Here is an 11,094-nt window from a genome sequence, read left to right on the forward strand (position 1 = left end):
GAATTTTTAGACAGTCCGTGAATGGAGCAGATAGATACCTGAAAATGCAAATGTTTGTGTGTGTGTGTGTGTGTGTGTATTTGTTCCTGCTCCTGGGCAATGCCGTAGATTTATAATATTACTGTCCAAATCTCATCTATAACAGTGACTACAATGCACTTAGAGTCAATGACTTTCCAGGATCACCAAAAGCCAGAAACCCCTATGTCTGTTGTGTTTAATTTCAAGGAAAAAATTGTGCACTGCATGAAAATTAGGAAGCTCATAAAGAAGACAATAAAGTAAATGTAGGAAAGAGTAAAACATTATCAAATGTCAGGAGCTTTGAGAAGATACTGTACTGGAGGTTCAAAAGCAATTTATACTACTTCAGGATAAGGTCTGAAAAATGTGTCAAGGAAAGTGTCGCAGTTAAATAGCAGGGAAAGAAAGTTATTAAATTCAAGTTTAAAAAAATCATAAAAGATTTTAAAAGCTGACAGGTTAAATTTAAAAACACAATAAGTCAGGACAAAAAAGCATTGAGGAAATGCTAGAAGAGTGCATAAAAAATAACAGTAAGTCATTCTTCAAGCAGATCAGGTGAACAAAGCTTGATGGGAACTTTATAAGGTCAGTAGATGATCAAAACCTGAGAGGAGTGTTCAGAGAAGATAAAGTCAGAGCAAAAAAGTATAAGTATTTCTTTTCCATCCTTACTCACAAGGAACAAGACTTAGAAAGTTTTACCACTTCAGCAACTTTTTTTTCTTTTTCATTTTTGGGGAGGGAGATTTTTCTGGTCAGTAAATTATCAAGGAAAAAAAAAAGTTAAAAGAAACATCTTTCTGTAGCCATATGGTATTTACTCCAAATCCTATAGGAAGTGAAGGATTAAATCCCTCAATAATTAATTGCATTTTACATTAGATTATGTGATAAAAGCTCATCTGCACATCCATAAAAGAAGCACAGAGAAACAATGGCAGATAGAAGAGCCCAAATAATATCCCACTCTGGCTACTCTTAAACTAATTACGGGAGCCATCAGCCTATCGAAGGCCAATCTCCAGAAGCCCAGAGAAGTACAGGGGAAAAAAGGCAGGTGGGAACCCAAATTGCCCAGACTGGAAGAGGAAAGGATTGAGAGCAGCCCTGCAGAGAAGGATTTAGGGATACTGATGGATGAAAAATTGGACATGAGCTGGCAGTGTGCACTTGCAGCCCAGAAAAACAATCATATCCTGGGCTGCATCAAAAGCAGTATGACCAGCAGGGTGAGGGAGGTGATTATTTTCTGCTCTGCTCTTGTGAGACCCTTCTTGGAGTACTGCATCCAGCTTTGGCCCCCAGTACAAAAAAGACATGGATCTGTTAGAGCAGGTCCAGAGGAGGGACATGAAAATGGTCAGAGGGCTGGAACACCTCTCTTACAAAGACAAGCTGAGAGAGTTGGGGTTGTTCAGCCTGGAGAAGAGAAGGCTCTGGGGTGATCTGATTGTGGTCTTTCAATACTTAAAGGAGGCTTATAACAAAGAAGGAGAAAGACTTCTTAACAGGGCCTGTAGTGACAGGACAAGGGGCAATGGTTTTAAACTGAAAGTGGTTAGGTTTAAAGTGGACATAAGGAAGAATTTTTTTACAATGAGGGTGGTGAGGCACTGGAACAGGTTGCCCAGAGAAGTTGTGGATGCCCCATCATTGGAAGCGTTCAAGGTCAGGTTGGAATGGGGCTTTGAGCAACCTGACCCAGTGCAAGATCTTGCTGCCTATGGCTGGGAGTTGGAACTAGATGATCTCTAAAGGTCCCTTCCAACCCAAACAATGACTCTATGATTCTATTCTTGCGTCTGGCTGTTCAGTATAACTGCAGAAGTTACAAAAAGTGGTGAATACTGAAGTGACAAAATCTGCTGCTATTAAAGAGGCAGAGATGAAGCCAACTATGAAGAACTGCAGAATATCTTCAGAATACCAACTGGGTACTTAAAACAATGGCAGATGAAAGTAAATGAAGGTAAGTGTAAAGTGATGTGGAAAAATCCCATCTTTTTACACACAGTAACCGGTTCTGAGTCGATGATTACCATATTAAATTATGTCTTGAGGTTATAATTGTTAGTTGTTATATATATATATATATACACACACACATATATATATATAATTGAGGTTATATATTGTATACAAAAAAATCAATGCAGTAGTGCTTAAAAGATTCAGATGTTGGGAATTGTTAGGGAAGTAATTCAGAACAGAAAAAGTATTTTTATGCTATTTTAAAGTCTATAGCAGGACTGAAGAAGACACTTGTATGCAGAAGTATGAAAAAGGTGATGATGCAAAACAGCTTCCATATGAAAAATGAATAAGTTCATTTTTAAATATAAAAGTATACTTCACTTGGAAAAGAGATAAAGGAAGTGCATAGAGGGGGGGAGGCATTGCAGTAATGTCAGAAAACGGGTGGCATGGATAATGTGGTTTACAGAATGATGGTTTATTAAGTTTTCTGTTACAAGAACTGAGAGTTTTCCAATGAAACTAGAAAATGATAAAATCAAAATAACCTAAAGAAAATACTTCTCTTAATGTGTAGCTATGTGGACCTTTCTGAAAAATGAAAACCAATCTTATTTGTTTTATTTTCTAAAAATTAAAATGTTTGAGGAATCAGGTTCTGTTCAACAATGGGACAGCATTATACAGACATTCCTAACCACCCTATCTTGCTAAAATAGGACCAAGTTGTTCACTGGCCATCTGTTATCTGCCATGTAGAAGGGAAAAAAAATTATATTGTGGTCTCTAAGACATGGGAAAACTTTCTGGAAAACTCATGTTGACAATAACAATATATACTTGATACAATACAAAGAAAGAAAAAGTTTCCTAACTCAAATTCTGGCATTGTAAACAAAGTAAATCAAAGAACTTCTCTAATCTGACATAAAAAACAGCATTAATTTCTGGCTGAGATGGAGTTGATTTTCCCCATAGCAGCCCTCATAGCGCTGCACTCTGCATTGGTAGCTAGAAAGGTGCTGATAACACACCAGTGTTTGGCTACTGCTGAGCAGGGCTGGCACAGCATCAAGGCTGTCTCTCCAACATTTCCCCCTCACTGGCAGGCTGGGGCTGGGCAAGATCTTGGGAGGGGACATGGCCAGGACAGCTGACCCAAACTGACCAAAGGGATATTCCATACCATATGACGTCAGCTCAGCTATGAAAGCTAAATAAAGGGAGGAGGAAGTGGGGGGCATTCATGATTTTACCTTTGACTTTCAGAGCAACTGCTATGTGTACTGAAGCCCTGCTTCCCGGGAAGTGGCCAGACATTGCCTACTGATGGGTAGTAGAGAATAAAATCTTTAGTTTTCCTTTACTTTCATGCGAGACCTTTGCTTTTGCTTTATTAAACTGTCCTTAACTTGACCTACAAGCCTTTCGTCATATTTTCTCTCCCTTGTCCAGTTGAGAAGGGGGAGTGATAGAGCAGCTTTGGTGGGCATCTGGCATCCAGCCAGGGTCAACCCACTACATCATTACTTAGTTTTAAGTAATCATAGCCTGGTTTAATTTATTTTTTAAAATTCAAGAATTATGTCAGCATAGCATAAGACCATATATTATAAGATAAAAAGTAGTAATAAAAGTTGGAAATAGTGAAAGACATTCCACTAAACCCAATGATTCCACAGATCTTCCATTCAAAGACAGAAATAACATCTATTCCTCTATTCCCTGCCCCCAAAACCTTACAAACAAAAAATAATCTCCCCTTATAGTGAGGAAAATAGCTATTTTGGTTAGATAGAGATACAAAAGCACAATCTCAGAAAACATATCTATAAAGGCATACATTTGTGTTCTGAGTTTAGGAATGTAGGTGACTACGAAGAGATGTTAAAAAATTAAAAATGTTCCAGTCTCCATTAAATACAAAAATTTTGCTTAAGTTACAAAAATCTTATTCAATGTTAAATGCTAGGAATTTATAAACACAGAAAATCAATATGAAACCAGCATCATTCTATGGTCAGGATAATATGTAGGTGGTTTTGATGTTGAATGAAAAATAAATTAAATGGATGTTATAAATATATCATATAACACCATTTTTGTTTAGAATACAGGATGGCATATCAATCATATGTTATTCAAATAGGATAGAAAATGTTTGCAACAAATTAAAAGGCTTTAAAAGTCTGCTAAAATTGAACATTTTCAAATCAATAGATGTGACATCTTGGATGCAAGAATCGTAAAAGAAATTACAGAAAAACTACACTGAACAACTATTTTTATTTCTGCAAATATTATAAAATATTTTAAAGCATGGGGATCTGCCATAGTGTGTAGGTTTGTAATGGTAAGTAGAGTGATTCATCCTGTAGAATGTTCAGAGGCTACAGTAGGATGACTTCATTTTTTAAATTAAAAATTTCGGTGCCCTTGGCCAGTAACAGAATGACTTTATTTGTAAATAAAAATTTCTGGGCCTTTGTTTGTCAATTAGTAGTCATTGGAAGATCTTGATGGGTCTGAAAACCAATACACAGAAAAACTCTAAATTGGGTGTTCTGAATGACTCTCAGGACTAGAAGACTTCTGTAGGAGGTTCATTCCCTATAGATTACTAAGGAAATTTAAAAGTGGGACTCATAACATCTAAGTACCTAATTCTACATATTACAAGTGAGATTCATCTGACTAAATGTAGATATCTACATCAGAGGTAGTCACTCCAGGCTTCATTTTTACTCAGTGCATATAAATAGGCATTGTTAGGGCATTTAGCTTCTAAAATGAATTGAACAGTGAGGAAGCTTATTTTACTTCATCAGTTCTAAGGGGAGGATGTGATGAATAGCTCAGATGCAGTAGGCATGTGTATACTGGATAGATAGATTATGCCTATATGCTGGGGCTTTGGAGAGCTTCATACCTCCTGAACCACCTACACATATATAATGTCTGTATTCCAAATTAACATCAGAACAAACTTGCTTATGCATCAGTCCTTCATCTTTCTTTTGATTTCCATGGAAAGAAAAGCAGTTTCCCTCAGCATGCTGGGAGCTGCAACAGACTCCAGTAGGATTCTTCTTTTGTCATCGAGTCTCTGGGATGTGCCACAGAATGTATTTGCCAGGAAATGAATAAGTTTTGAAATATAAACAATTACAAGGAACAATTCACTCTGTTAGATAGATTCTTTGCTCTTCAGAAGGATTTCATCAACTGTGCAGGAAGTCTAAAAGTCTAGGCTTTTATAGAACTAAAGTTAGATGAAAGTTATGCTTCTACTAGAACTGGATGTCTGATGCAAATAGTAAGATCAACCATCATAACTCTAATACTTAAAAATGCTAAACAGAAACATAAACTAGGAAGCTGAAATTGAAAAAAAAAATCAGAATAGGAGGTCAACTATCTCCATCAATTAAGAATTGGAAGTAAAAATAAAAATTAGTGCCTCTCAGAAGGACTATGTGGATGCTAAAAAGGATTTTTTTTTAAATCAGGTACATTGAACCCTGATTAAAAATAGCTAATGAGTTCAACATAATTCATTGTTCTTTATCAAAACTACAGGTTATCACTGATGACAAAATTTGCTGGTGATGGTAAGCAGAAGGCTTAGAATGAAGTTTATCCCTCAGAAGCCTAGGCGTTCTAGATAAAAATCTGTCCTTAGGGGAAAGAAAGAGAGAGAAGAGAGACAATTCCAACGGATTACTCCTCATCTAAGAAAGATACTCAATACAGGTGAGTTAGACCCTGTCTCAGATGAATAACTTTGTCATGGCTAAAGATGACCTAAATAAATATGTGTCTAAGTAGCTGAAAGTTACTGAAAACTCCAATTTCTTTTAATAATAAGATGTAAACTATTAAGTGACTTTTATGTTTTGAAAATATTACCTACTTTTAATTTTATAAGATATGAAGCATTTCAATGGAAAAATTGTAGGTGTCAGAAAAAAATAGTTTGGTTAATGAATTGTCCTATGGGACTCAAAAACATAAAACCTCTGGAATATTACTTGAGTTTCTTTCACAAGATGACAAATGAATGTAAAGTAATTGCAGAGCTCAGTAATTCCTATTGAGAAAATAATAAAAATTGTCATTGTATGGTCATTTTTTTAATTTATTAAAAAAGTAACAACATAGATTGGGGCCTTTATGCAGTCCTGAAATATAATTCTGTTCAGACTTTGAAACTGATGTTTTCATTGAATTTGGACTCTTAATTACCAGCTTGTTAGTTACTACCTTGAGGCAGATGCCAGCTATTAAGTAGACAGTGAAGGAAGCAGAAATTTGTTAGTTATTACTTAACCTGAGCAGTACTTAAAGGGCTGGAAAAAAATAACAGTGACCTAAGTCAAATTAATTGGAACATGTTATTTCTCTTGGGCTCATATTAATGCCACCAAGCAACTTTTAAATTAATGAAGAGGAATCCTTCTATTCAAAAAACAATATAAGTGCCTATTCTTACTTCAGTAAATTTATAATATAAATTCATATATTAATATGTATGCCAATATGTCAGCATATCTCTGTGTGTGTATATGTGACTGTACAGGAATGAAAAGAATTTACTGGTTGACTTTGTTTCTTATGTCTGCTTTTCAGGATAATTGTGAGGAATAGAGATGAACTGCCAGCAATATTAACATCAAAAACAGGGAATTGGAAAGATTTCCTCTTCCTTGTACTGTCAACGTGACTGGACTGACATTCTTGTCTTCTATTTTTTCTTTCATTACAGCCAACAAATACATTTGCCCTAATGTCCTATACAGGTAAGAATAACAAAGATGTCACATATGCCAAAGACTAAAAAAAAAAAATCTAAACACCCAACTTTTAGATTTATCAAAAAGTTGTCTTCAAAAAAATGTAGCTATTTTATAAATGTCATTCATTGGAAAAAGTCTGAGGTCTCAATGTGTTTGAGGAATAAGGCAGCAGCCTTGTAAACCACTTCTAGATGTTTTGTTGACTTCTGCCATATATTCTTTTGCACCAAGAATAAGATACTCTTGTTCATTTTTGAGGCTGTCTTTGTATTTTGAAGTTTCTTGGCTTAGGACAGCCCAATTAACTCACACTGTGCAGATTGTCAGGTCTGGTACTTTGGGATCAGTTTTGCAGGAACAACAGGGAATTTTTAAATTCTGTTTCTTATTTCTGTTTTATCCCCCTTTTTAAAAGAAAGAAAGAAAGAAAGAAAGAAAGAAAGAAAGAAAGAAAGAAAGAAAGAATCTTATTCTAAGATGCAAAAAGCCTGATCAGTTCAGGGGTAAAAGAAAGGGCTATCAGCAGAATAGATTTTGTTGCTACCTAAAGTTCCCTGTATATATTTGTATGTGTTCAGTATTAGCAATCCACATTTGGAAGTTGCTGTAGTTTAACCCCGGTTGGCAGCTCGGCCCCACACAGCCCCTCATTCACTCTCCTGCAGTGGGACAGGGAAGAGAATCAGAAGGGTAAAAGTGTGAAAACTCATGGATTGAGATAAAGACAGTTTAATAGATAAAGCAAAAACTGTGCACACAAGCAAAGCAAAATAAGGAATTTGTTCACTACTGCCCATTGGCAGGCAGGTGTTCAGCCATTTCCAGGAAAGGAGGGCTTCATCATGTGTAGCAGTTACTTGGGAAGACAAATGGCCATCACTCTGAATGTTACCGCCTTCCTCTTTTCTTTCCCCAGCTTTTATTGCTGAGCATGACGTCATATGGTCTGGGATATCCCTTTGGTCAGTTGGGGTCAGCTGTCCCAACTGTGTCCCCTCCCAACTTCTTGTGCCCCCCCAGCCTCCTCGCTGGTGGGGTGGGGTGAGAAGCAGAAAAGGCCTTGACTCTGTGTAAGCCCTGCTCAGCAATAGCTAAAACATCCCTGTGTTATCAATACTGTTTTGGTCACAAATCCTAAACATAACACCATATAAGCCTCTATGAAGAAAATTAACTCTACCTTAGCCAAAACCAGTACAGAAGTTAGAGGATGTCTATGATGATCCCAGATCAACTTTGGCTGCATCTAAACTTTTCAAACCCTAAGTGTTTTCCAGCTGCCTGTTCATCTCTTCCTTGATACATGGTGATGTACATTAGGGGTCTCCTGCTTTCACACATCCTTATTCTTCCTTAGAGGAAGAAGTGATTATGGTGCACTTAAACAGATATGGGTTGGAGAACCAGGAATACAATATGTACTTCATGCAATCTTTCAGTCACTGCTAAGATAGTGTCAATACCTACAGTTTCATACTGCACTCTTAGTTCAATAGATAATTAGTTATTAGCTGGATTACATTCATTATATGCTGATTATTCAGTATATAATGGTGGCTTTTTCCAGTATTGTTGATAGTAATCCCCATGCACCGAGTGTGAATTATTTTACTTAATTTTAGCCCTGATAAAACTAGACTTCTATGCTTAACTGGCCACCTAGTCTCCCTGTTTGATCAGTAGGGAGAGCTAAGAATTTTCATAGGGTGATTCATCGTATCACAAAATGGTTGTCCAACATAGCATGGTGACTTCACAGAATCAAAGAATCAGAGAATGGTTGAGGTTGGAAGGGACCTCTGGAAGTCACCTTGTCCAGCCCCTTTGCTCAAGGAAGGTCACCTAAAGCTGGTTGCCCAGGATCATGTCCAGATGGCTTCTGAATATCTCCAAGGATTGAGACTCCACAACCACTCAGACTTCTGCTTTGGAGTGTCTGTCAGTAACTAAAAAGAGAGAATTAATGATTGTCACTTTTGAAGTCCTCCAAAATGAGAACCATTTCACTTAAATTAGATACATACACTATTAGAAGTCAGCAGCAAGATGTCTACAGAAAAATTAAACTCACTAGCTTTAGTTTTCTAAAGTTAATACCTATGGAAGATTCAGGCAATGAATTGCAACCTGGAATTGTCTAATTCTCTCTGTTGGCAATAAAATCAGGTTTGAATACCAGACTAGACATCAAATGTTCAACATGCTTAATTTATGCTAGAAACTCTCCCTCCCCCATAGTTCTGAAAATTTTACTATGTATCAATTATTTTGTTCTGTTTAAATATAAATAGTAATTTTTACCAAATTAATATTTTCTACCGCACTGGCATTTTAAAACATAAGTTGATAAATGCGCTGCTAACTCTTTATGACTATCAACAGAATTCCAAATGTTCCAAATGGAGAATAGGTGTCTAATTTTTTTTAACTCAGAAAAGGAATTTCACCTCGACTCATGGGAAATCAGGAGTGTTCGGGAGGCCTAGGAGGAAAAGAAATGCATTTTGCATAAAATAAACAAAAATATTTGTGATAAAACATATTGTAAGGTGGATGTAAGACTGGATAACTTGTTCCTGTTTTTTATTTACATGAACAATGACAAGCTGAGTGATGAAGGAGAAGATGGTTTACACAAATACATCCATTTGGTATTTTGGAGGGAGAGGATGTTTTCCATTTAGAAATTATGAAACTAATGACTATTTTTATCACTGAAAACTAATTGGATTCAGTTTGGAAGTAATTTATCTTTCTCAAGCAACAGGAGCAATAAGAGCCAAAGAGTTGAAATGATCAGCTGGTTTATCTATAGAGCCCATCTGTACAACTTCCTCCTGATGCTGAAGATAATCATATGGGAGTGTTTCAATTCCCTTGCAATCAGTTCCAAACATATGGAAGAAAGTCTTAATTTGAGATTTTTTTGTTTGTTTGTTTAACCTATAGGTCACTTGTTATCATTTTTTACTTAAAAAATAAATAAATACCAAATTATCTATCACCTATTGGGCCCCAACAGGCAGTCTGCTTGGAGACAGGATTTTTCCACCAGGATAAATTGTTCGCAAGTGCAGGAAGGAAAGTGGTAGAGAAATGTTATGAAACAGATTCAGTGATGCACTGCATCTGCCTTTAAAATTCTTCTGGTGGGATTCCTATAGCACCTAGTTTACAGTCTTCCTTGACCACTCACTTTTTACATTAAGTAAATAGTGCTGTGTGATCAAGTCTGAAATGCATATTCCTAACAGTAAGGCGGCAGTGCTGGTCAAGTCTATTTACTCCGTAAGAGATTCCAGATAAACATGTGCTGTTCTAAACTGGAGATATCATTCGTAACTGTACAATAAAGAAAATTTCTGTCAAGATATTTACTTATTGGTGATCTAAAATATCCTTCCAGTAAAAACTTCATTTTCCTTGAAAAATATACATGGTTTGCTTATTTGCTTGGAGTAAACTATTGGGTTAAATGTAGAATGTATGGAGAACATACCCATAATTCTTTTGTATCTTTTTAACTTGAGGTATTTTTAACAAAAACTGCACATGTTGGTGAGCTGTGATGAGGAATGGAAGGAAAGCAGAAGGGGGAGAAGTTCATAAAGTGAAACTGCTGCTCTAAGGACTACAGACAGATCTGTTGAGCATGGTATTTAGCTGCAGCTGTGTAAAGCAGGATTTTATATATAAAAGATCTAGTTCTTCATTCAGTGCTTTTTTGAGGTGTCTTATTAAAAATGGAATGTCAACAGGAAAGAATGACAGCTGTTTAGCTCGTAGAATATTTGGTATTTCCAGAGGACATGAGAGACAGCCAAAACTTCACCGTTAGGGTAGGAGGATATTTTCAAACACATTATTCCTTTAGTTTGGAGCTTTTCTGGTAAAAGGGAAAGACTAATATTTTGATGGCTATTTTTTTAGATTTTGTGACTGACCTTACAGAAAAATGTTTCTTTTCTGAATCCTGGATTCTGCTATAGCTTTTGACTAACAAACTTTAAAACAAACAAACAAACAAACAAACAAAATAATGTAAACAATCCTACTGATATATTTCAGTCAAAGACTTGAGGATTTCTTATGTTTTTTATCAACACTACATATGGATTTCCCAAGAAATCTACTTTGTTGACCAAGAAATTCTATCATCAGATACACCAAATAAGAGAAATTGATAGTTTCAATGCCTTTCACTGATACTGGGAGAAAAAAAACAAACTCAACATAACAGCAACTGTGTTCCACAACAGAAAAAAAAGTTAATACAATCTGATATAGGTGATCAATG

The sequence above is a fragment of the Aquila chrysaetos genome, chromosome 14 (genome assembly GCF_900496995.4).
Source record: "Aquila chrysaetos chrysaetos chromosome 14, bAquChr1.4, whole genome shotgun sequence".
Taxonomy (NCBI): domain Eukaryota; kingdom Metazoa; phylum Chordata; class Aves; order Accipitriformes; family Accipitridae; genus Aquila; species Aquila chrysaetos.